The following is a 25977-nucleotide window of genomic DNA, read 5'->3' as shown; positions in this document are numbered from 1 at the left end:
ACCATATGAGAAATGGCTAAATAATCAACTCAAGTAATTGAGAATAGATAGTGAACACAAAAAACTTGGCAGAGTTCTTCTAACCAGTAAGTAAATCTGACACTATTACTGAGTATATCAAGTGCTCACAAAAAGGGGCCTATCATTGCTGCCCTCTGAAAGACCCAACAAGCAGCTGAAAGAGTCAGATGCAGATATTTGCACCCAAACAATGGATAGTAACTGCTGATCCCTGTGGTTGAACTAGGGAAATACTGCAAGAAGCTGAAGAGGAGCACGACTCTGTAGGAGAATCAGCAGTCTCAATTAACCTTGACCCCTGAGATCGCTCAACACTGGACAACCAACCAGCCAGTATACACCAGCTGATATGAGGCCCCCAACACATATACAGCAGAGGACTGCTGGGTCTAGGTTCTGTCAGAGAAGATGCACCTAACCCTCAAGAGATTGGAGGCCCCAGAAAGTTTAGAGGTCTGGTGGGGTGGTGATATCTCATGGAGACAGGGGGTTGGAGGAGGTATAGAATGGAGAAAAGTCAAAGAGTAGACTGGGAAGGGGATAAAATCTGGAGTGTAAAAATAAAAATTAAAAAAAAGCAATTAAATAAAATTTAAAAAAAAAAGAAAATACCTTCTTATAATGATCCTCACATACGATGGGTAAAACAAGGCTTGTGGGAGGAGATTTTTTCAAGACTACACAAGGATCTGATATCTCTTAATCTTTCAATCACAAAGAACAAAAGTGCCCTCTAAACTATTACAAATTGCTAGAATAGATGAGCAGTTTGTGACCAAGAACTCAAGAAGAGTTTAAGTGCAACACATCAAAATTTTTAGAAAATAAAGAATATTTCCAAAAGTCATTCATTCCTCAAAATGTATGGCATAACACATTATCAGACAATTTAACTCACAGAAAAGTATACATTGTATAAAAAAAAGATGTTAGAAGAAAAGAAGACAAAAGCTAGGAGTATGAAGAATAAACCCAGGAGCAGCATCAGGCCCTATTGGTGGCAAAGTGAGTGTGGAAGACAGACATAACAGATAAGGAGGGACAGGTAGTATTTCCCCAACCACATAAGTGCTGGATTCTTTCTATGATTATCATGTCACTCTTGTCTGTGGATGGTGAGAGCCTTGGATAATCATGTGTCATTCTTTCATTAAATTTAATTTCGCAATTTTACATACACAAACATAATAGATATTGAATATTCTATCCTCTCTATGCTCTTTTATTCTGGCCTATCTACTCACTCAATCTCTCTCTCTCTCTCTCTCTCTCTCTCTCTCTCTCTCTCTCTCTCTCTCTCTCTCTCTCACACACACACACACACACACACACACACACACACACACACAAGCACGTGAATGCAAATGCAAACAAATTCATAAGTATTCTATTTGTTTTGTAACCAATTGAATGTATTCAGAGCCATCTTTGTAGCAGTAAGTTTGGAGCTATATTTTGGATCTGGTAGCTTCATTCATACATTTTTTTAAACTAAAATCATCAAGTATGAGCAATAGTAGGCAAAACCCTCAATCTGAAAAATTTAGAACATAGGTCCAATGTCCAACAGGATTCTGGTGAGGCAGTCCTAGTAGTCCCAGTTCAGCAAATAGCATTTCCACATCAAGACGGCAATTTACAAACTCTGTTGTTCCCCGTGTTTACATCCCTTTTACTGGTTTTCATTTTTAGAGTAAATCTGTCCTGGATTTCACATGGGGTACTAGGTTCTTTCTCTCACTGAAACCCTTGGTTGAATCCTGGTTTAGATTTCTGTGAATCACCCTACTCATACAGAATTTTAGCACCATCATTATTAGAGAACATATGCTTCAATCTGCCTTGATGATTTTAAACAGTGAATTAGGAATTATGGTATTTCTCAATTTTCTCAACCGCCTTATAATCCTCTCTAGAATCCTCAAGTTGGTATTTTACTGCCTCAGCTTTACTCTTATCTTTCACCTACTGTATTTCCTTGACACCAGTGTGATACTTTTTTGTCTGTGAGTCTGTCTTCCTGCCTGTCATGATTAATTACTGCTCAGTTCTCACAATTATATTTTCCAGAATAAGTCCTCACTGGGTTTCTGTCATCTGAGTGGGTTATTTTCTAAAGCTGACTTGATCTCCTCTGAGGTTTGTTTTATTTTCCTACATATTTACTTAACTTTTTCTGTTTCTGACAGTCAGGTCTGAGGTTGGCTATAGAAAAACAGCTTGCATATGATAGCAAATGAGACAATGGTGTCTCTTTAATCTACATATAAATGTAGGACTGAGGTGGTTGGTAGTCTACTTGAAAAAGTGCTTGCCTCATGAGCAAGAAAATATGCATTTCTATCCCAAGAACCCATATGAAAGTCAAACATTGGGGACATGCATATATGTTCCTGGTAAAGGGAGGCAGAGAATATGGGATCCACTGAATTCATTAGACAACAGCCTAGATGAATTTATGAAATCCAGGTTCACTGAGGGACTTTGTTTTTAATAACATCAGAAAATATTTTCAGAATAGTCAGAGTATTAACTTAGCTTCTGGCTTCTACATCACAGACACGCAGACACACACACACACACACACACACACACACACACACACATACACACATTCATTCAATGATAACAGGAACACATGTTTATACATAAAAATAAACAAATGAATGAAAAATACAATGCACCATGAATCAGTTGTACCTGTATTCTTTCAAATATCTCTCTTAATGTATTCAAGTCCAAAATAAAATAGTATTGTGTTTTGTTTCTAGTCTTTGGTAGAATAATTATTGAATGCCACAGATTCATGAATTGAATCACAATATCTTTAATTTGCACATATTTACAAAATGTCTCACTTTAGAGTCACATACAGTCCACATGAAAACGTTTATTTTCATGCTTACTTTCGAATAATATCTTCATCACAGTTATTATGTAAGTGCAAATATAACACAAAAACTAACATAAAATTCAGCTTTACCTCTTAGGCACTAAGGTAAAATGTATTACCTTGAAATATCTAATAGTTTTCTTCTTGGAAAAATGTTTACTAATTCAAAGCTAGATTCCTGGTCCTGATTTAATATCACCCACAAAATATATGTATGCCAGCTTCTGTTACTATATAAAAATTTACAAATAAAGTTACAAAACTTTAGAATGTAGTCCATACATTATATATCGCCAATATATTGTTCTGGATACGAATCAGGAGACAAACATGTAAGAATTTAAGTAGAGACATTTTAATGTAAAACAGAATTAGTAAGCTGACAGAGATATCTAACTATAATGGTGATAAAGAAAATATTAAAATATGCTATAGTCCATTCCTCTAATTTTGCCTTGTGATAGGATATATTGGTTATGGGACTGGAAAGATGATTCACTTACTGAATTTACTTCCAGAGGATCCACCACCAGCATGCTAGCTTATAACCTTCTCTACCTCCAGTTCTAGGCATCTGATGCTTTATTCCATCCTCCCCAGGCATTAAGCACACACACACACACACACACACACACACTGTATAGACATATATACAGGCAAAACATCTATGCACGTTTAAAAAATCGTAATTTAAATTAAAAATAGAGAGTAGATATAATATTCTCTCCTTGCCCTACCTATATCCCTATATCCTACACAAGGAGAGGGCACATTCTATTTATGCAGGAAGGCTGGGAGAGCAGAAAACTGCAGGATACCATATAATACTATGTGTCCTACGTTCTGGGAGGGGGTTGAGCACATGTCTCACACAACTGTTCTTCCTAGAAATAGAAAAAAAAAGAAAAAAAAACCAAGAAAGTGTCAAATAACATATACCCTATCAGGAAAATGCTGTCCTTTCTATTTGCAGCATATCTCCTGAGCCCTCTGCTGACAGATCTGAAATTATTCTGTTCTTGAAGAGACAATTGCCAAGAATGTACATTTGAGAGCAAATTTAATTTATTTTGAAGAAATAAATTGATGATTGCTGTGTGCATCATGTCGTCACCTCATTGAGACACAGACTCATCCTACATTTTTCACAACTAACAGACAGTTTATTTACATACAGGCTCCCCACACACATACACACTGAGAGGGGATAGGGGTTGATAGAGGGAAACTGGGAAGGGGGATAACATTTTAAATGTAAATAAATAAAATAACCAAGAAAAAAGAAAAATACAATAGTCTATAAACATTTTAATAACTCCCTTCTTCAAATTTGAAATGATGTAAACTTTGCTCCAGAAATGTTTCTCTGCCTTGACTGAAATTACAACATTAACCGTACTTCCATCCGTATGTCTGTCATTTACTATATGTATAAACACATATCTGTGTCTTTTGTTTCAGTCCCTTGAAATATTCAAATGCATATCAGCAACAAAAATCCACTAATATGTTATGATGTAGATTACCGCAAATCCCTGATTCCACAAATAACCTTCAACCCTGAAGTGCTTACAATCATATGTAATCATTTTACTCTCTGAATGAAATATATTTTCTGTTTTACCCTTAGACAATGAGGACCCTACTGGAAAATGGGCATTTTGTTTGTTTGTTTGTTCTGTTTAAAACCCAGAGACTGAAGGAAAGGCCATCCAGAGACCATCCTACCTTGGGATCCATCCCATGTGCAGCCACCAAACCCAGACACTATTGTGGATGCCAGGAAGTCCTTTGCTGATAGGATCCTGATATAGCTGTCTCCTGAGAGGTTCTGCCTGAGAAATACAGAGGCAGATGCTCACAGTCAACTGTTGGACTGAGCACAGGGTTCTCAATGGAGGAGTCAGAGACAAGACTGAAGGAGCTGAAGGGGTTTGCAGCCCCATAGGAGGAACAACAATATGAGTCAACCAGTACCCCCGGAGCTCCCAGGCACTAAACCACCAACCAATGAGTACGCATGGAGAGACCTATGGCTCCAGCCACATATGTAGCAGAGGATGGCCTTGTCAGACATCAAGGGGAAGAGAGGTCCTTGGCCTTGTGAAGTCTTGATGCCCCAGTGTAAGGGAATGCCAGGGTGGGGAGGTAGGATTGAGTGCGTGGGTAGCAGAACACGCTCATAGAAGCAGGAGGGTTGGGATAGAGGGTTTCCAGGGTGAAAACCGGGAAAGGGGATAGCATTTGAAATGTAAATAAAGAAAATATCCATTAAAACACACACACACACACACACACACACACACACACACATATACACACATACATACGTACACACATACATACATACACAAACACATGCAAACCCAGACACACATACAATCATACTCACATGTATACATTCAAATGTACACACATACACAGACACACACATACACACCACACATATACATATATGGAAAAAAACAATAAGAGCACATTAAAAAATACAATCAACTACACACAACTGGGAAATACTTGACCTGCCTTTGATTTTCTAAAATCATTCTGAATAAGACAATGATCCCCTGCTGGGGAGTGTTGCTATACTTAGTACCAAACCCTTGCTCTTCTTACATTAAGGGCGGTGCAATGGCTAATTTAATGTAACCTTTGTCTCACTGAGTATTAAGAAGTTATGATCGAGATTAACATAATGGCATTTAAAATCAAAATTCTGCTTCTTACTGCTTTAATCTCCCAGGAGTAATTTAAAGTCACTCTGGAATTAAAATGTGCACTTTATGGGCAGGTAAATTAAGTGTTTCTGTTCTAAAAGTTGCTCAGATGGTCAGCCTTCTGCACTGGTTAAAGAAGTGTGGTCTGAAGAAAAAAAAATAACAAATTGTGCATTTGAATTTCAGGTCCATGTATTGATTCCATTCTTTCAAATAATATTAGATAAGGCATTATGTTGCATAATGAAAATTTAAGAATTATCAAGATAAACTGAGCCCTGTGCAGAGAAACCACATGCTAATTCAGAGTAAACTCTCATATCATAGATAAACAGCAACCATGGTACTTAAAACCCCTTGCACAATTTTGAAAAGGGGGGCATTGAGTAATATGAACACAGAAGGAGATCTATTATGTGTTTATGCTAGGAAACACATGTCTGAGGAAATTACATATGACTTCAGTTCTGAATAGTAACTAGGAAAAGTTAAAGTAGGATTCCCAGCATCTGGTAGAGCTGTCCAGGGGCTGAGAGAAAGCTAGAGACCTACCGAAATCAGTAGTGACAGAGCATGAAAGAAAAAAGCATTCTTAGCCTCCCTTTACTCAAGCACCTCACTCTTCACTGTTTACCGCCATTTGAGAAACTGCTGGGTGCAAGAACTGGCACAGACCTTCTTTTTCCCCTTCTATACAGTGAAGAAAGAGTTGCCACTCTTTCAGAAATATAATAACTATAAAGACAAAAATGACATCAAGGACTTAGCAAAGTGTGCCAAATGCTTTGAAAATATGACTATCAGTGAAGCAGTATGATTGGTTTCTAGTTACATGGTATTTACGTTTTTGTGCTTTTAGTTTTGATGATGTCTCACCGTCAAGGCTGCCTTCAGACTGATGGTTACTTATGAAGCTCCACTTCCTAAGTGCTGTAATCAAAACTATGAACCAGCTTCTATGCCCAGATTCTAATAAGTTCTCTAATTAAGAATTTGGATATAATGTTAAAGTCAATCATAAATTCTTTAAAAGTCAAAGTTTATTTCTTACAATATTGAACTGATATTATCATTATTGAATTAGCTAAATAATTTAGTATTAGAGAAATGAAGGTAAAATTAATTAAAATATAATTTAATTTTAATATGAAAAACTAGGTAATTTATAGTTTGAACATGGCACTGTTTGAGTGATAGGTGTCCCTCACAGTCTTATGTAAATGTTTTAGTCCCCAGGGTGGTACTATTTGGCAAAAAGATCAATAGTGGATGACCACATCATTTGAACATACTATAAAAGAATATCCATGTATATGTATGCCTTTACCTTGTCTCATCTGTTTTGTTCTATCACACAGTCCCCATCACGAATGATTGCCAAAGATACATGGAAATTGGCTCAACCTATCTTGCACTGGAACATTGTCACAAATCTCTGAAATTATGAACCAAAGCAAACCATTCAGAGATATATGCCCCAGGAACATTTGCTATAATGATATAAAGCTTGCTTAACAAACAACAAAGATAATCAAGCAATATAAAAATTCTTTAGATTTGAAGCAATTCAGTCTTTGGGATCTTTATATTTAATATACTCATAGTTTGTATTTTTTTCTTAGAAACATAGAAAGTACAACTATGAACTTGCCTTCTGTTTTTCCTCATGGAGCCAATAAAATTGTTTGAGTTTATTGGGCTTTCCAGTATTCAATTGAATGACTCTTGACATTCAAGAAGGAACAGTGTTTCTTCTTTTATTTGCTCTAGAGTAATACGTCCCTCAGAATGTACAGGGTAAGGTGCCCTCATTTTTAAGAAGTGCCAGAACAGTACAGTCTGGGTGTCAAATTGTTCAGTAGTTCTTCAGTGATTATTATTTAATGTTGGCAAATTCAGTCTTCAAACAGACCTGCTGTTATTCACTTTTAAATTTTTAAAACAAAACTTAGAAAATCATCTAAAATATCAATTATTTTATTTTCATATTTTTGAAGGCTTTTTATATCAGTGAACATTTCAAAGGGCATATTAAGGGTTTCTACCTCTACATCTTTATCTATCTTCTCCTGTCTTTTTTTTTCTTGGTGTCTCTTGTTCTCTGTCTCTCTCTGTCTCTCTTTGTCTTTCTCTGTCTCTCTCTCTGTGTCTCTGTCTCTCTCTGTCTCTCCCCCTTTCTCTCTGTCATTTATGTTTTTAAACTCTCTTTTACACAAGAATCTGACATCCCTGGCTTTGCCAGAAGAATGCAATGTCTGGTTTTCTGTGAATAAAACACTCATCCAGTGAATAATTTTCTAGACTTTCCTACTTTTCCTCTATTTTTCCTACTTTTCCTCTATTTACTACTTACTAGATGTAAACAAGTAAATCGTACTTTCTTTCTCCCAAAAACCTAGAAGATATTTACACACATACACACACACACACACACACACACACACACACACACACACACACACACACACACAAACACACACACACATATATATATATATCAGGAAAACCTACTGCTGTGATTCCAACTTAGGCCACTGTGGATGTTCTAATCTTTACCACTCCCATATATTTAATGCATGCCCTGTCCTCTAAGAAATGAAAAGCAAAACACGACTTTTATTTATTTGGATTTAACAAGCAGAAGCGTTGAAGGAAACCAACTCAAAATTACCATAGATGAGCTTTATTAGGAGAGCCAGCAGTATCACCACAGGCAGCCATGAATTGGTCCTTGATCTAAATGGAAAGATTTTCCTTCACATCCCATAGTATTAGGAGAATTAGGACATTGTATTATAAACAGAACAGAGGACTCCTGAAAGGCAAGGAAGACCCTTCACTTTCAGAGAACAGAGAAGGTTCTTGACTAGTGTAGTTTTCAATGTAAATGTAGGAGTTGCAATTTCTGTACTACAGGATCTAGCCTGAATAGGCTATATAACACAGGATATAATATGTTGATTCTAGAAGGAACAAACCTTCTTTCATTAAGGTTGTCCCTGGTCTAAGGATTAGAGGAGAAGGAGGTGGCTGGACTTGTATACAACTTAGGGAGAGGGAAAGAAGCACCCAACACTTTCTTATCAACTGATTCTTGTCATTCATTCAAAGCTTTCAGATGCCTGGCTTGCATTCTGGGAAAGGAAAGAAAGTATCTGTGATCTAACACTCAATTGTGTCATTAATGGTTTTAGAAATATTAGCATTAAGCAGTCATGTATGTGCTGGTGAATAAATGTAACTATACAGAAGACCAAAGAGGACAATGATAAGAAAACATCTAGATTGTACTATACATTTTAAATTTAATTGTTAAGTGTTATTCAAAAGAAAATCTACCTAGGTGCACATGAAAATAAACAAACCAACCAAAAAAAAAAAAAAAAAACTAGCCTCTGACATACTGAAGTAAATTTGCCGTGAGCATTTCATCATTGTCTCATTTGAGAAAACATTCACACTGTTTGTCTTTCATGCTAACTGTTTCATTTCCTTTGTTTGAGAGCAGGCCTTACTATATAACTGCTTAGATGATAAATAAAATATACATACACAAATTCATATATACATACATAGATGCAAAGATAGACTGATTATAGATGATACAGAGATAACAGGTCAAAGAAATGACAAATTCTGCATATGAGGTAACACTTGGAATGTTTTTCTTTTCCCTAAGTCAATAACCTGCCTTTTCTTTCCCCTTGTCATTCTGAGCCTTGCTTACTCTTTAGTTAATATCAAGATCTTGATTTTATTCACTTCATTTGCAATGCCTATCTTAAGGAGCTGGAAGCAATCTGTTTGAAACAACTGCACTCAGGCAGACAGCATTCCTAGTCCAAGTTTCAAAGGGAGAAAATTCTAAAGTTTTGTATGTACTTTGCTCCAATTTGCAAAATTATGTTCTCCCCTGAGGATATGGTATAAATAATAAGCATCACTATGTAGAGGAATTTTAATCAGGCAAAATGGCTGCTCTGACAAGGAATCATATCCATAGACCTTCGAAATCTTTGTGATCCAACTAGAATACAGAAACATTAATACCGGTAAACAGAGGCAAACAGATCTTGCAGTTCAAGACCAGCCTGATATAGAGGCAGTTTCAGGTTAAAACTAAAACAAAACAAAAGCAAAAACTTAGGCCAGGCATGGTAATATACACTCTCATTCCCAGTACTCAGGAAACAGGCATGTAGGTATTTGAGTTCTAGACAGTTGCAGTGGTTGAGTCAGTAACTTAAAGGAAGAGAAACAGAGTGAGACACACATGTGCATGTGCGCACGTGTGGACACACATATACACGGAGGGAGGGAGGGAGGGAGGGAGGGAGGGAGGGAGGGAGGGAGGAAGGGAGGGAGGGAGGGATGGAGAGAGAGAGAGAGAGACAGACAGACAGACCGAGAGATTTACTGAAACAGGTTGCACTTGAAGACAGAATAAGCCAGAGAATGAGAAAAAGCCGGAAGATTAAAACATTCACAAAGTTTGATACCATGCAGAGCATTTCAGTCAGAAGCTGAGAAAGCATGTTTGAATCAGTCAGCTTGAAAAAAAGTTGGGCCAGGAGAGCTGAGTTAAACCAGCCAGCCAGAGTTCAAAAAGAAATTCAAAGGATAAGCTTACTCAGCAGGAAGCCTTACTAAATGATAATTATCACAAGTGGATAAAATTTCCTTTTATACCACCACCCACTCCCTCACCAAATTGGCATGGAACTAAAATATATATTTTTTGAAATATAAATTCAAATAATTTAGAAACTTTTTAAAAAGTATTCAACATTCTTAGCCTTTAGAAAATGCAAATAAAAAGTACTTTAAGATTCTATCTTATATTGGTCAGAATGGCTGAAATCAAAAAAAACAAAAGACAACATATCTTGCATGGATATGGGAAAGGGGTAAGACATAATCACTGTGAGTGGGAGTCAAAACAAGTGCAACAACTATAGAAACCAGTGTGAAGGATCATGTGATCCTGTTATGTCACTCTTGAGAAGATAGCAAAATGTCTTTGTATCCTAAAAATACATGCTTACACATGCTAATTGATGCTTTATTCACAATACTAGAAAATCAAAGTTTCCAATCAACTGATAAACTGATAATTAAAATATAGTAAATTTACCCAATAGAGTATCATTCGGCTGCTTAAAAAGGAAATTATAAAATTTTCAGGTAAATGGATCAATTTTACAAGGTCTACTGTAATATGAGATGAGGAAACACAGACCAAGATAGAACAAATGTTGCATATTTTCATTCATATGTGGGTGTCGGCTGTGAGTATTTACATATGTGTGTTTCATTTCAAGATCACAAAATTGCTAATGTGTCTTTGGAGGTAAGACCAAAGGATAGACCATCCAGTGACTAACCCACCTGGGGATCCATCCCATAATCAGCCACCAAACCCAGACACTATTGCATATGTCAGCAAGATTTTGCTAAAAGGACACTGATATAGCTATCTTGAGTGTGGCTATGCCAGTACCTGGCAAATACAAAAGTGGATGCTCACAGTCATCTATAGGATAGAACACAGGGACCCCAATGGAGGAGGTAGAAAAAGTACCCAAGGAGCTGAAGGGGTCTGCAACCCTATAGGAGGAATAGCAATATGAACTAACCAGTACCCCCAGAGCTCATGTCTCTAGCTGCATATGTAGCAGAAGATGGCCTAGTCAGCCATCATTGGGCAGATAGACCTCTTGGTCTTGCAAACTTTATATGTCCCAGTACAGGGGAATGCCAGAGCCAAGAAGAGGGAGTGGGTGGGTAGGGGAGCAGGACAGGGGGAAGGTATAGGGAACTTTCAGGATAGTGTTTGAAATGTAAATAAAGAAAATATCAAAAAAATTTGCTAATGTGTCATGGAAAGGGGCCTTCTAGTGGGGGTTGGCAATTACTAAAACTGTGACATTTATAGATTTTTAAAGGGTGAACACTGATAGTGACTTTCTTCAAATTGTTGGTGTGACATTTGTGATGCTTTTAATGAGAGTAGACCCCAAATGCTCATATGTTTAATGCATAGTCAGTCCCTAGTGAGTGGAATGGTTGGATGAAGATTTAGAAATGTGACTTGTTGGAGTAGGTATGTCCTTGTTGGAGAAAGTATATCACTAGACATGAATAGGTGTTGTGTTTTCAAAAGCCAAGTCACGCCCCCATCCAGATATATGTATATGTATGTGTGTTTTTGTGTCTCTAAATCTGTCTCTCACCTCTCTTTTTGTCTCTTTCTCCATCTTTGCATGCCCCCCAACTGCTGTCTGTAGATATGAAGGTAAAATTCCCAGCTACTGCCCAAACACTGTTTGCATGTATAATACCATGTTCCCCATCATGATAATAAAGGACTAACTTTCTGAAATAAATTAGATGCTTTCTTCTATAAGTTGCTTTGGTCATAGAGTATCTTCATAGCAGCACAGCAGTAAGACTGCATGCCTTTATTTGTCTTTAATTTTTATCAACACACTAACATATAGAAATTGCTTAATTCAAACAAGCAAAATTATATGACATGGTATGATTAAGAGGTTAAGGTAGTAATTATCAGTTCTAATACCAGGCCCTGTTTCCTGTCTCTTTCATAGTCACTAGTATTTCTAGGGCCATGTAGTTCATTCACTGAGTGTTTATGCCTACACAACAAACTATTATATCATAATCCTACACCCAGATAATATAAGATCATGAGATGAGATTGCTAGGTGGTGTTTAGGTCATGAGGGTAGAGCAAATGTGCTTAGTGTCTTTCAGGAATAGACTCCATAGAGTTCCCTTACATTCCATAGTATGAAAGCACGGCATGAACGTGAACTCAAAAGTTACCCTTCAGCAGGCAGCTTTCCTGAATTTCTCAAAGTCCATCATTGTGAGAAATACGTTTTTCCTATACATGAACCATCCTGGGTATGGCATTGCTATAGGAACCTGAAGGAGTTGATGAAGGCAAAGACAACCTGTTACAGTGTCAAGTATTTCTTCAGCACATTCAGAGTTTGAGCCAGACTAAAGAAAGGGAAAATGTCACCAGATATTCTTGGAGAAAGCAGGGTGTCAGTATCTTTACATCATTTTCATTTGACTATTTTCTATATTATTTAAATTAAAAGTTGCATTTAATTTAATATTATATAAAACGTAATGAAAAATCTTCTCTCTAAACAATTTTCTGAGATTCAGCCTCTATTCATAGGATTAGCCAAGTATCAAACATGTGATAATTTAGGAGAAAGAATCTGACTATATAAAATAAGAGAGATATGAGGGTATGATATACTGCAAAGAAAGTAAGATGTCTGCCTAAAATACATTAGAAGTAATTATTTTACATGTTACCTCATCCTGACCCAACCTGTACAAAATAATCTTATGCTTGAATCTAGGACACACATGCCTCCTCTTTGCCACAGGTTAATTCATAAATCCACTCATGTGAATTGCCAGTCTGTTATACGCAAAACATACTTTTATGTGATCCACACATTTTCTCTACTATTGAGGAGTATGAAAGACTGTGCACTTGCATGTGGTCTTTAATATTTATTGTCAGCTATGTTAACTGGAGTTTCAGGCTCTGACAGTCTGACAGTCAGGGTAATGTGTATTGGGAAGAATGGGTCTTTGGAATTTATAATTATAATAGATGAACAAAATTAGGTACTAAATACATGAACCTGACAAAGAGATAATATTTGCATTTCATTCCATTTTTATTATCAATAGACAGAATATATCCATATAAATTTAATGTGTTTTATATTGCTATGGAAGAATTTTTTTCACATTTCTGAGAATTTTGAACCCAAGTAATTATTAATTTGCAGTTAAGAACTATGAAAGGAAGATTAACAAATACTTTGTCTGGGTGCTATTCCCAAACAACAGGACAAGGTAGGAAAAAGGGCCTCATGTTGGAACTGACAATTACGAATTTAACCTTTTTTTGTTTGTTTGTTTGTTTGTTTGTTTTTGAGAATGGGTTTCTCTGCACAGTCCTGGTTGTCCTGGACCTCACTCTGTAGACCAGGCTGGCCTCGAACTCAGAAATCCATCTGCCTCTGCCTCCCAAGTGCTGGGATTAAAGGTGTGTGCCACCACTGCCCGGCCTAATTTAACCTCTTAATCATACCATGACATATGATTTTATTTGTTTGAGTTAAGTAATTTCTATATGTTAGTCTGATGAAAGAATAAGGACAAATAAATGAATGCTGTTTTATTGCTCTGCGGCTGTGAAGAGACTCAATGACCAAGACAACTTATAGAGGGAAGCACTTTATTGGTGGCCTGCTTAGAGTTTAGAGGGTTAGTCTGTTATCCTTACAGTGGGGACTGAGGTGGCACATTGGCCTACAAAGTACTGGAGCTGGAGCTCAGCTGTTTACATGCTGATCGGCAAGCAGCAAGGAAAGAGACACATGTCATACACTTTCAATACTTCAAAGCCCACCTCCAAGTGAAGCAACTTCTCCAACAAGGCCACACACACAAGCATACAGTGAATATATACACGTAGGAGAAATATTGAGGCTGGTTACATCGATTTAGGTTATCAAAAGAGATAGAGTCATTAAGACATTGGGATCAAAATGCTTTGAAAGGAGAGTAACACAAAGGAAAAGACAGTGTAGTGAACTCTGAGAAATATCAGTGACATGTTGGTTGTTGTGAGGAGCATCAGGGGGCACCTTAGTTATATGAATTATTGAGCCAAAGAGATATATTATATAAATATATTCAATAAACTGGTGGAGTGCAACTTTATTTTAACTGACTTTTTCTGGCTTTTTCTGGTTTGGTCCATCACTTACAGAAAATGTCAAGTGATTCTGAAGACCACCTGGAGTTTCTTTAACTTCAATCCCCCCAAGAACCACAAAAGGTCAAGTATCAGCTCTCTCTGCTGCTCAGATGCCTCTGCCCCATACTGCGTTCCCAGTTAATCTTCCCCATGCCTGTGAAATTCACATGCGGCAGGGCTCCTGATAGAAATGATACACACTCTTTCAATTTCGTACACTCGGCCTTCCTCATAGACTCAGGGAGAATCGTCCCTCATTTTAAAGATAAAATTTAAAATGTTGAAAGCAGGAATGATCAAAAGGTTAGAAGCAGTCTTAAAAATATCCTAGAAACACATTATAAGGTAACGATATACATTGTTTTAGAACAGCACAGACTTAGATTGAAATAAAATGTAAGATATGATTTGGAGGGTAATTTTAGATATAAAACAATTATAATACAACATATATAAAGTGGCATGCATACAGTAATATGTACACAGTGATCTATATTTATCAATAAATGAATAAGTACTGTGTATATTCTTATACACAATTGATTATTAAAATTAGTAACGAGCTTCAACACTAGTAAAAATCTCCCAAAGCTCCCAGGGACGAAAATACCAATCAAAGAGTACACAGGGGGTACCCATGGCTCCAGCTGGATATGTAGCAGAGGCTGGCCTTAGCTGGCATCCTCTGGGAATGGGAAGGGAGCCCCTAGGTGCTGTGGAGGCTTGATGACTCAGGATAGGGGAACCCTAGGTTACTGAGGCAGGAGTGGGTGGGGAGATGGGGAAGCATTCTCATAGAGGAAGGGGGAGGGAGGAGGATATAGGGGGCTTGTGGAGGGGAAACTGGGAAGGGAAATAACATTTGAAATGTAAATAAATTTTTAAAAAGTGATAAATAAATTGAAAAGAAAAAGAAAAGAAAATCTCATAAATCCTTTCTTTGTGTCCAGGCATTCAATTGATCAAGTGATATCTACCTGTGTTGAAGGAGAAAGTTCTTTTTTTTTTTCCCCTCTAAGGCTGCTGATAAAATTGCTTGCCCAGAAATACCCACAGACACACCCAGAAGCAACATTTAATGTGGGCACTTGTGAAGTTGATATATAAATTTAAGAAATGCACAGAGAAGGCCAAGAAGGGCTGTTTCTCCAATGCCTGTACAGTATATAAGAAAGACCTGTAAACAGCTACTCGTTTATTCCTAGAAATTCCAGTGGAGAATAGATAGTAGAAGATGAGTCCCAATAGTGGACGAGAAATATTACCTTTAATCAGAACTGATATGAGGATGTGCGATGACACATGAAAGAAGGAAAATGAGACTTTAAAACAATTGAGAGATGCCAGAGACTGTGGGGTTTACCTGTAATCCCAGCAACTGACAGGCAGGCATATCCTTAAGGCCAGTCTCAAAGACATAGAGAATTTCAGGCTAGTCAGGGCTACATAGTGATAGCCTGTCATAAATTATATATACACATCTTTGTGTTATGGTTTATATAATTATGCAAATATCTCAGTTTGGCTATTGATGTGATATAACACCATGAGCAAAAGGAACTTGAAGAGGAAAGGGTTGACTTTCTTTGGAATTCCGTATAATTGTTTACAGTCCAAAGCAGTAATCGCAGGAACTCAAACAAGGCAGGAACTCAAGGAAGGAGCTGATGCAGTGACTGCGTATGAATGTTGCTTTATGGTTTTCTCTTTCTGGTTTGTTCAGTCTATGGTTTTTTGGAGGGTGGTGGTGGTGGTTTCTGTTTGTTTGTCTGTCTGTTTGTTTGTTTTGATTTATTTTGTTTGATTTGTTTGATTTTTCAGTATGGAACCTGTCAGCCTAAGAGTGATACCATCCACAATGACCTCGGCTTCCCTATATCACTCACTAATTAAGGAAACTTCCTTTAGGCTTGTCTAGCTCCTGGTTTGATGGAAGCAATTTCTAAATTCTAATGTTCCCTTCCCTCAGATGACTATATCAGCTAACTTATTTCAAGCTGACAATAAAACCAGTCAGGACAGTGAGGGAATAAATGTATTCAGAAGATTACTATATTTTGATTTTACAGGTATTAAATACAACCATGATGAAGAGGCAGCCCATATCCCCACACTAGATTGAAAAGGCCATATTACAAAACACTGAGATTGAAAAAAAAAACAAATTTCAAAGACACTGTGGTTATTGTCAAATAATTATTAAAGAACAAATACTGTAAGACTAAGTAAAACTTTTGAGTATATAGCCATCAAATATGATATTAGTAATTTAGCATATTTGATGTAATAGAAAAATTATAAACAGCCTGAGTCACTGACTACAGATATGTATCAAATCAATGTGATGCTCACTTGCTATATGCATAATACTGCACCTTTTACAAAACTAATAGACAGTTCACAAGAAAGGATTTTGCAATACATAATAATATAAAAAGATAACTCCAAATAAAATGAAGATAAGAAAAATGAAGCTTAGTCTGGTTGAATATATTTGAATGAAATCAGTGAGAATCTCTGAATGAAGTATTAAAGACGTAAAGTAAACTACCTCTCTCACAAACATAGAAAGTCAATTTCATGGAAAAATGTAGTTATGTCAAGAAGCCTGCAAAACATACACACACACACACACACACACACACACACACACACACACACACCACATGGGTGTGAGTAGGTATCTTTGGAGATTCCCCAGTGGATTTGCAGGCCTAGATTTTATTATCAGGGAAATTCCAGGGAGTGGTGTGTGCTTTTTTACCTTGATTTGTTAGCAATATCTCTAGGGGTCTGACTGATTCTATAATTCATCCGGTCTCTGGAGACTCTCCTAGCTACTTATTGCTTACTCCTAGCTGCTAATTTTGACTTCAGGCCAGATGACGAGGTTTCCTTGGACTGGCTGCCTGCAAGTGTGGTTGGCTGCTCACCAGTTCCGGGATCTGAGTTCTCAATTCTCAGAAACAGAAACTCAAGTCCATTCTCCAGAATTCCTATTATGCAGCCGGCCATGGAGTCAGTGCATCTCTGGCTAGCTCAGTCCTCTCAAACCCAATTCCCTCACCTTCCCCAAACCTAAAGTACAGACACTGTACACCTTTGACTAGTGTATCACTAGGGAAGTTTTACAGTGACAGGTTTGAAGATAAGTTGGCAAGAAGGGATCTACGGTTTGTGAGAATGCAGAATCTAGAACTTTAAAGCATTTCATTCAAATATGGAAGTGTTGTAGTTTCTTATTTTTCCAAATCAAGTGGAATATTTAAAATAATTTCTCTCTGTTTAGATTACTCTTAATGGTGACTTATAGTGTTATACTACTCTTCTTAGTTATTAATTTCTCACCTCTTTCCACCAAATTTTATGCCAAGTACTTTCCTGCAATAATCATCACATTAAAATCTAAGAAAAATAGATTTAAAATGTATGGGATTTTTCCAAGTTCCTAGAGCTACGTCTAGAACCCTTATTGGCAACATTGACTCAGACTAACTTTAAACTACAAATTCTTAAGTAATTCAAATATTAAATTTGTAATTTAGATGAACAGTGTTTTCTCTATACTAAGAGAGATTGGGGAAGTTTTCTTGACAGCATCTGAAGTCTAATGATGGATTTAAATTAATTCCAGTATAAAATCTTATGCCCAGAGAACAATGTTATAATGATAAGCACAATAAACTCCAGATTAATGAAAATTCATTTACAACTGAAAAAAAAATCCAAGCTTTCTTCTGTTTCCTCTTTTTCAAGGAGGCTTTATTGAGACTGCCCATCTTTAGCCAAAATTTTACTAAGAGCATTGCTCACTTTGGTCTGCTCATACTTTATGGATAGGAAATGTGAGCAAGTTCTTTCCCTGGATGGACCTGTGCGGTGAGTGATACCTCATGATCCTGCCCATCTTCAGCTTTTTCCTGTGTTGGTTGCTTCAGCTTGTAAACCTCCTTCTGCTTTGACCACTGTTCCTTTTTTAACCAATGCTTCTTTCCATACCTTGGGTATAAATCTCTACTTGTTAGGTTAAACTAGAATACTCAGTTGTTCTCATGTATCTATTTCAATATTTCCTGCATAAACCCTCCCCTTGTTTTATTTGCAAACACAAGCACCTGGACCAAAGTGTATGTCTTTCAAAACCATAGTGGGTGGATGGGTGGATGGTTGGTTTATCTACTATTAGGCAATGCTGTTTTCTTTAACACTATCTGTAAGTGTATGGGGGAATGCTTTTTTTTTCATCTTCTTTTTAAATTTTTTATTGGATATTTTCTTTATTTACATTTCAAATACTTTCCCCTTTCCAGGTCTCCCCTCTGGAAACCCCCTATCCCAACCCCTCCCCCTGCCTCTATGAAGGTGCTCCCCCACCCATCCACCCACTCTGGTTTTGAAAGACATACACTTTGGTCCAGGTGCTTGTGTTTGCAAATAAAACAATTTGAAAGCAGTCACTGAAGCTCAGGAAGCAAATGATTAAACAAAAATAAATTAAAAGAGGAAATATTTGTTAGGTAAGGGAGGCACCGCAATTGGTAAGGTGCTCCCCAAAGTTTGATCCACCACTCATTGAAAAAAAAAAGTTGCTTGTTTGATGGTTAGTTCTAATTGTCAGCTTGATACAGCCTACAATAACCAAGGAAGAGATTATCAATGAGAATTGTTTAGATCAGGTTGGCCTATGATCATGTTTAAAGGGAACTTTTCTTAATTGAGTCAGTTGATTGTAAAAAGAGCCAGGCCACTGTGGGCAGAAAGAGTCCTTGGGTTTGAGTCCCATGTAAAAATAAAGAAACCTCTTTGAGAACAAAACAAGCATGAATTCATTCTCTTTCTGGTCTTATCTGTACAAGGAATGTAACTAGCTCTCTCAAGTGCCTGCAGCCATTATTTTCCTACAATGATGGAGTATAGCCAGAATTTGTGTGGTAAACTAAGTCCTTTCTCACCTAAGGTGCCTTTAGCCAGGGTGTTTTGTCACAGCCAAAGAAATTTAACTAAGGCAGGTATTAAGTGAGGGGATTACTATCCTGAAAATCCAGGATGAGCACTGTCTAAGACTGAGAATACCATCTGACCTCAAAGATCCCAAGGAGTATATACTTATAGCATTATGTGTCACACACTTGAACACAGATGCATACATGTACCTGCAGACACAAACAAACCCACCCACAAAACATAAAATATAGGAAAGAAGAGTAGCCATTTGAGATAGCAAAGTCTGATGTGCCAGAAATCATATTGGTGAACATGTGAATGAAGAATACAGATATATGGTATTTTCTTTTTGCCAACTAAGAGACATTGGAGAGAAGGGCTGTTTAGTGAAGAACATTTGGTCTCATCAACTCTTTCTGAAAAATTATATGAAAGTTCAGAAAAACCATGGGCATACATGTAATTGAATTGAGCTGTGGGACATTTGCAATGGAACTAAGTTTTCTTTAAATTTTTATTTAGTGTGCCACCAGTGGATGACTGATGACCTGGCAGAGAAGATGTGGCATGGCAAGTGCTTTGAAGTTTCACATACTGAGATGATTATGAAGAACAGAGCATTTGCAAAGGCAGAAAAGTCTCCCTCTTGTCTGGAGGAAGAATGGTGACTTCCTCAGTGTGATGCATTGCTTGGTAGTTGTACTTGACCTTGAACATCCTGTCACGTTCTCATGAAGGACTGACACAACAGAAAAAAATAGGAATTTTGAAAGCAATGTTGTTTTATATCCACAGAGTTCCCTGATATATTGGGAATATGCTTTCTATGTAACCAAGGAATGCAATCTTTTCGTTCATATACCAGCAGGAGAATGGGGGAAATTTTCTCTACAATGGAGCAGAGAATATCGTTGTTTATTTCTTCAAAATCTGAAGTCTGTGGCAGAGATATAAACTACATCTTTTAATCTGTGAATGTGAATTGTCCCGAGACTGGGCACAGTCAGCATCAAGATGGCTCTAGAGCTCCCCATCACACCAGAACTTCGTTGCTTTGATTAGAATCCTCTCTGGCTAAAATAAGACTCTTATCTTCCTGCATGGTACCTTTGATGAGCACAAAATTTCTTTTGAGATGAAACAAACAGTTTGATCCCCAATCTGATCTCTGCAGGGTAAGCCAGTTTATCATTGATAATGTTCTTATGGAGAGAGATTGTTTTGTTCAAAACTGTATCACACGAAGCAATCCTAAAGGACTTCCAAATATCATCAAGTAGGCACTTTGAATGTTAGAATAACAAAAGCAGGGTTATCTTGTATTTGATAGCAGGTCTGTTGTGATTTCTCTTGTGTCCTAAAGAAACCATTCACATTAGCTGTATTTGAAAACACCAGCCAAGTCCCAGATAACAATTGGTACAAGATAGACATATTTTCATGCACAAAATTTTCCCTTCCAAATAGCAGAATTTTAACTTGTGACTTGACAATTTAGGGATTCTTTTTTTTTTTTTAGGTACAATTAAATTATAAACTCTTTCAGGCCTGGAAAAATCCCACTTGCTTCTACCAAACTGTTCTTTAGAAACATCTCTGTGTTTTTTCAATAACATGATTAGGAAATATATTCTATTGTTTGAGATTGTACAATAGATGCTTTTTCATTATTTTCCAGCAGACCTAATGGTTTATTCTTGATCTCAATCAGGTGAGACATCTTGTCTCAGTCCAATCTTGGCTCATGAATGAAGGCATATCTGAACAGTCAAAAGTTTACAGCTTGTAATAAAAACTGAACAAAACTCAAGCATGCTATCCTCTTGCAGGCCAATGGGGGCTCTAGGCAACTAGTGAGTTGCAGGCAGTTACATCCAAATGTTCGCTGTATCTAGCCCTTGGCAGGATGTCAAGGACAAGAAATAATCAGTCTTTGGAGATCACTTTTGAAATGCTATGCACTCTGCTTCCTTCAGGTGAATCATTCCTTCCATGTTGTCAAGATCCATTGATGAAAACTGACGACTTTCAGTACCCTGCGACAGGCGAAACATCCACCTGCTTGAATGCAGAAAATGATACTGCAAAGCTCTTCAGCAGGCATGTTGTGAGCGATGAGCTTGTCTTCCAGGTGAACTCTTCCAGAGACAAAAGTTCAAAACATAGGAATGGACATGGTCCTGTACCTCAGAGCAAAATGGTCACCACAAGGGTAGACAAGAGGATGTTTATTTATTTATGGAAAGTTCATATCTAGTATCTGTTAGAAGACAAACAGTACTATTTAGTTAAAGTCTTAATCGATTAAAATCTAGCAACATTTCATTACATAAAACAGGGACAATGTTACAATAGGTCACAAAAAAGAACTGAGGTTTATGAACAAAAAGGAAAAGCCAAAAGAAAATCCCCAAATCCCCAAATCAGAGAGGACATTTCTGAGTTAATTTCCTTGTCAGAAGAATAGAAAAATATCTAATTCAGCCAAACATGGTTGTTCAGACCTATGATGCCGGTATTTCTAAGTCAGAAGGATAGCTGATCCCAGGCCAGTTTGAGCATTCCTTTGAGATTGTCTCAAACAAAATAAGCCTGGCTAGCATAACATTACATTATGTTTTTTTTTTTAAATAAAAGAATAATGTTAAAATAAAAATAAAAATAAAATAAATAAACCAAACCAAACCAACCAACCAAAGAACAAGAACAACGAAAACCAAGTGGGATGATCTATTTTGGAAATCAGGCTGTTGCCTCTATACTTTTCATTTCTGGTGAAATGTATTTCACCTGTGAGTTTAATGTGCCAAAACCAATTAGAATTGGAATCTAATGTGTTGGGGCCCTGAACAGGAGTTTAGTCAAAAATAACTATCTCTCATAATTTTATATAATACAAAAAAGTGGTTTGTATGGATAAAATCTGCATTTAAGTTTATGGGGAAATATTAAGTATTTTCCAACAATGTGGAAAAATGTTTCTAGTATTCACATAACAGCATCTTAGACATTTGCCTTAATATGAATTTAATTTTCTTTATAGCTAATTTAATATGCAGACTAAAGTATATCCTTAAACCAATGAAGGGATCACAGGCTAAATATTCATGTGAGGAGTTCCTTTCCATGCCACTGTGTAAATGTCTAAGTAGTGAGACATTGTCTCAAAGTAAGTAAAAAAAAAATATATATATATATATACATACATACATATTTTACATATACATGTAAAAAATATAAAAATATATACATATAGGAATATATATATGCAAATGCATGTGTAATGGACACATATAAAGACATTTGTCATTGCTATTGATTATCACTTTTAAAGGAAAATTATGCTACATTTATTAATTATTGCATTTATATTTAGCATAAATGATAACATTTACATAAACAACTTACATAAATTGTTTTTCAGAAGCCTCTAATGAAGTGATTGTCAACCTTCTTATGTTGTGATTCTTTAACACAGTTTTTCATTTGTCATGACCTCTAACCATAAATGTTTTTCATTGTTACTTCATAACTGTAATATTCCTACCGCATAATGGAACTATCTAATATGAGACCACTGTAAAAGGTCCTTCATCCAAAAGGAGTTTCTACTCACGTGTTGAAACATCTGCTCTAATGCATTAGAAATTTCTGCTTTGATCATTGTTTGACCATGGTTGCTTGTATTCTTTCTACATTTTCCCTCTCACTTTCTAATCTCTTTACCTAATACGTATATATTGAGAAAGCATGTAACACATGGCTCAGTTGGTAAAGAACCTGGCTCTTTCCCACTTCCTATTCTATTACATTCAGTGTACCACAGATCTCCAGTGTCTCAGGCTCTAAGATCAAGAATTGATGAATGGGACCTCGTGAAACTGAAAAGATTCTGTAAGATAAATTACATATTCAATAGGACAAATTATCAACCTACAGATTGGGGAAAAAATCCTCACTAACCCCACATCTTATAGAGTGCTAATATCCAAAATATATAAACAACTCAAGAAGTGAACCTCCAATAAACCAAACAACCCAAATCAAAGATGGGGTATAGAACTAAACAGAGAATTCATAACACAGGAATCTTACAGGGCCGAGAAGCACTTAAACAAATGCTCAAGTAATCAAGTGAAATACAAACCAAAACAACCCTAAGATTCCACTTTTCATCAATCAGAATGGCTAAGATCAAAAACTCATGTTGACAGCACATGCTGGCGGGGATGTGGAGAAGGAGTAAAGAGCAACACTCCTCCATTGCTGGTGGAATTGCAAACTGGTACAACCACCCTGGAAATCAATCTGGCGGTTCCTCAGAAAATTTGAAATAGATATACTTGAAGACCCAGCTATTATACTCTTGAGTATATACCCAAAAGATGCCCCACTATACCACAGAAGCGATTGCCCCACTATGTTTATAGCAGCATTATCTATGATAGCCACAACCCAGATGTCCCACAACAGAAAAATGGATACAGGGCCCATGGCTCCAGCTGCATATGTAAAACAGGTTGGCCTTATCTGTCATCAATGGGAGGGGAGACCCTTTGTCTTGTGAAGGCTTCATGCCCAGTGTAGGGGAATGCTAGTGTGGTGAGGTGGGAATGAGTAGGTGGGTGGGAGAGCACCCTCATAGAAGCAGTGGAAGAGGGGCTAGGATGGAGGTTTGTGGAAGGGAAATCAGGAAAGGGTATAAAACTTGAAATGTTAATAAAAATAAAATAACCATTAAAATAAAATTAAAAAAAAACTAGAATACTAACTATTCAGCTATTAAGAACAAACACATTACAAGTTTTGCAGGCAAATGGATTGAACTAGAAAAAAAAATCATCCTGAGCGAGGAAAGTCAGACCCAAATGGACATGCATAGGATGTTTTCACTAATTAATGAATATTAGTCAAAAAAGTACAGAATCCCAAGATCACAATCCATAGATCTCATGAAAGTTAACAAGCCAAAGGGCATAAAAGAGGAAGCTTTGACCCTACTTGGAGGGACAATAAGCAATCACTGGAGGCAAAGGGAGGGAGGGTCTGGGTGGGAGAGTGGGCAGGGGGGGGAAAAGGGGAACATGATCAGGTGAGGGGGGGCAGGAGAGAAACCTTGAGGGCTTGTAGAATGAGTGGAAATATGCGCCCTTAGTGGGTGGTAGGTAGCGGAATCCTCTAGAATGTACCAGAGACCTGGGAGGTAAGAGACTCTCGGGACTCAAAGGGAGGGACCTTAGATGCAATGCCGTACAGTGGGGAGGGGAACTTGTATGAGAGTCCACCTACAGTAGAAAGACAGGGAATCAAGTCGAGGGATGGCATTACCATGCCACAGTCAAACTCTCTGACCCAGAATTTTTCCAGTGTAAAAGAACTGCAAGGACAAAGTTATAGAACAGATTGAAGGAAAGATTCACTGACTGCCCCAATTTGGGGTCTCTCTCAAGAGGAGGCTCCAAGGCATGACAATATTACTGATGCTATGGTGTACTTACAGACAGCCTAGCATGGCTGTCCTTCGAGAGTCCCAACAAGAGACAGTCTGAGACAGAATCAGATACTCACACCCAATCAATGGACCGAAGTCGGGGATCCCTATGGTTGAATTAGAGAAAGGCTAGAAGAAGCTGATGAGTAAAGTGATCCTACAGGAATACCAGCAGTCTCAACTAACTCAGAACCCTTAGATTTTTCACACACTGAGCCACCAACCAGGAAGCATACACCAAATGGTACAAGGCCCCAGACACATATAGAGTAGAGGACTGCCTGGCCATGCCTCAGTGAGAGAAGAAGCTCCTTACCCTCAAAACACTTGAGGGCCCGGGGAGGGTGTAGGTCTGGCAGAATCGGTGGGGTGGAGGAATGGAGACATCCTCTTGGAGACAAGGGGGAGATTAGAAGGAATGGGATTAGAAACTGTGGGAGGGAAGACTGCGAGGAAGGTAATGACTGGACTGTAAAAGAATGCTAAATCCCAGAGCTGGGTGTGGGTGGTAGAGATAGAAGGATTCCTGATGTTGAAAGGTTTAAAAGCTTTACTCTTCCTTAACAATCATTTACTTCGTTTTCCAGGATGTAATTACTCCCCTGAATTTTCCAGAGCCAAGCTTATAAACATAATACAATAGAGTTACTTCAAGACATGTACTCTTTCCTGTTTCTACAGACCATCATTCAAACTTACTCTTCAATCCAACCGTGTTCCCACGACCAGCCATGGGGAGGACACATCCCATGCTTCTCTCCATATACCCGCTGGCTGGCTGCATCTACAAAAATCCCTAATCCAAGAGAGCACACCTACTATCTCATGATGTGGAAGCAGAGTGAGGAGGATTCTCTGGAACAGTCCTACTTACATAAGAGTCTGAGTCAATAAGTCAAAACAAAATGAAATATAATATAGTTTATATACTATTCCCAAGTAAAGTTACATCCTGAAATTCCAGAGGGACATAAGTTTGTGGGGAATAGTGTCTAACTTAGGACAGAGGCCTCCTTTGCTTTTTTTTTTTTCTGTTGCAACTCAACACCCTTTAGTATTCTAGATATGACATTTTATTGAAAATTCCTCC

Source organism: Mus musculus, chromosome 14 (genome assembly GCF_000001635.26).
Source record: "Mus musculus strain C57BL/6J chromosome 14, GRCm38.p6 C57BL/6J".
In the NCBI taxonomy this organism is placed as follows: Eukaryota; Metazoa; Chordata; class Mammalia; order Rodentia; family Muridae; genus Mus; species Mus musculus.
Note: the sequence above shows the minus strand (reverse complement) of the source record.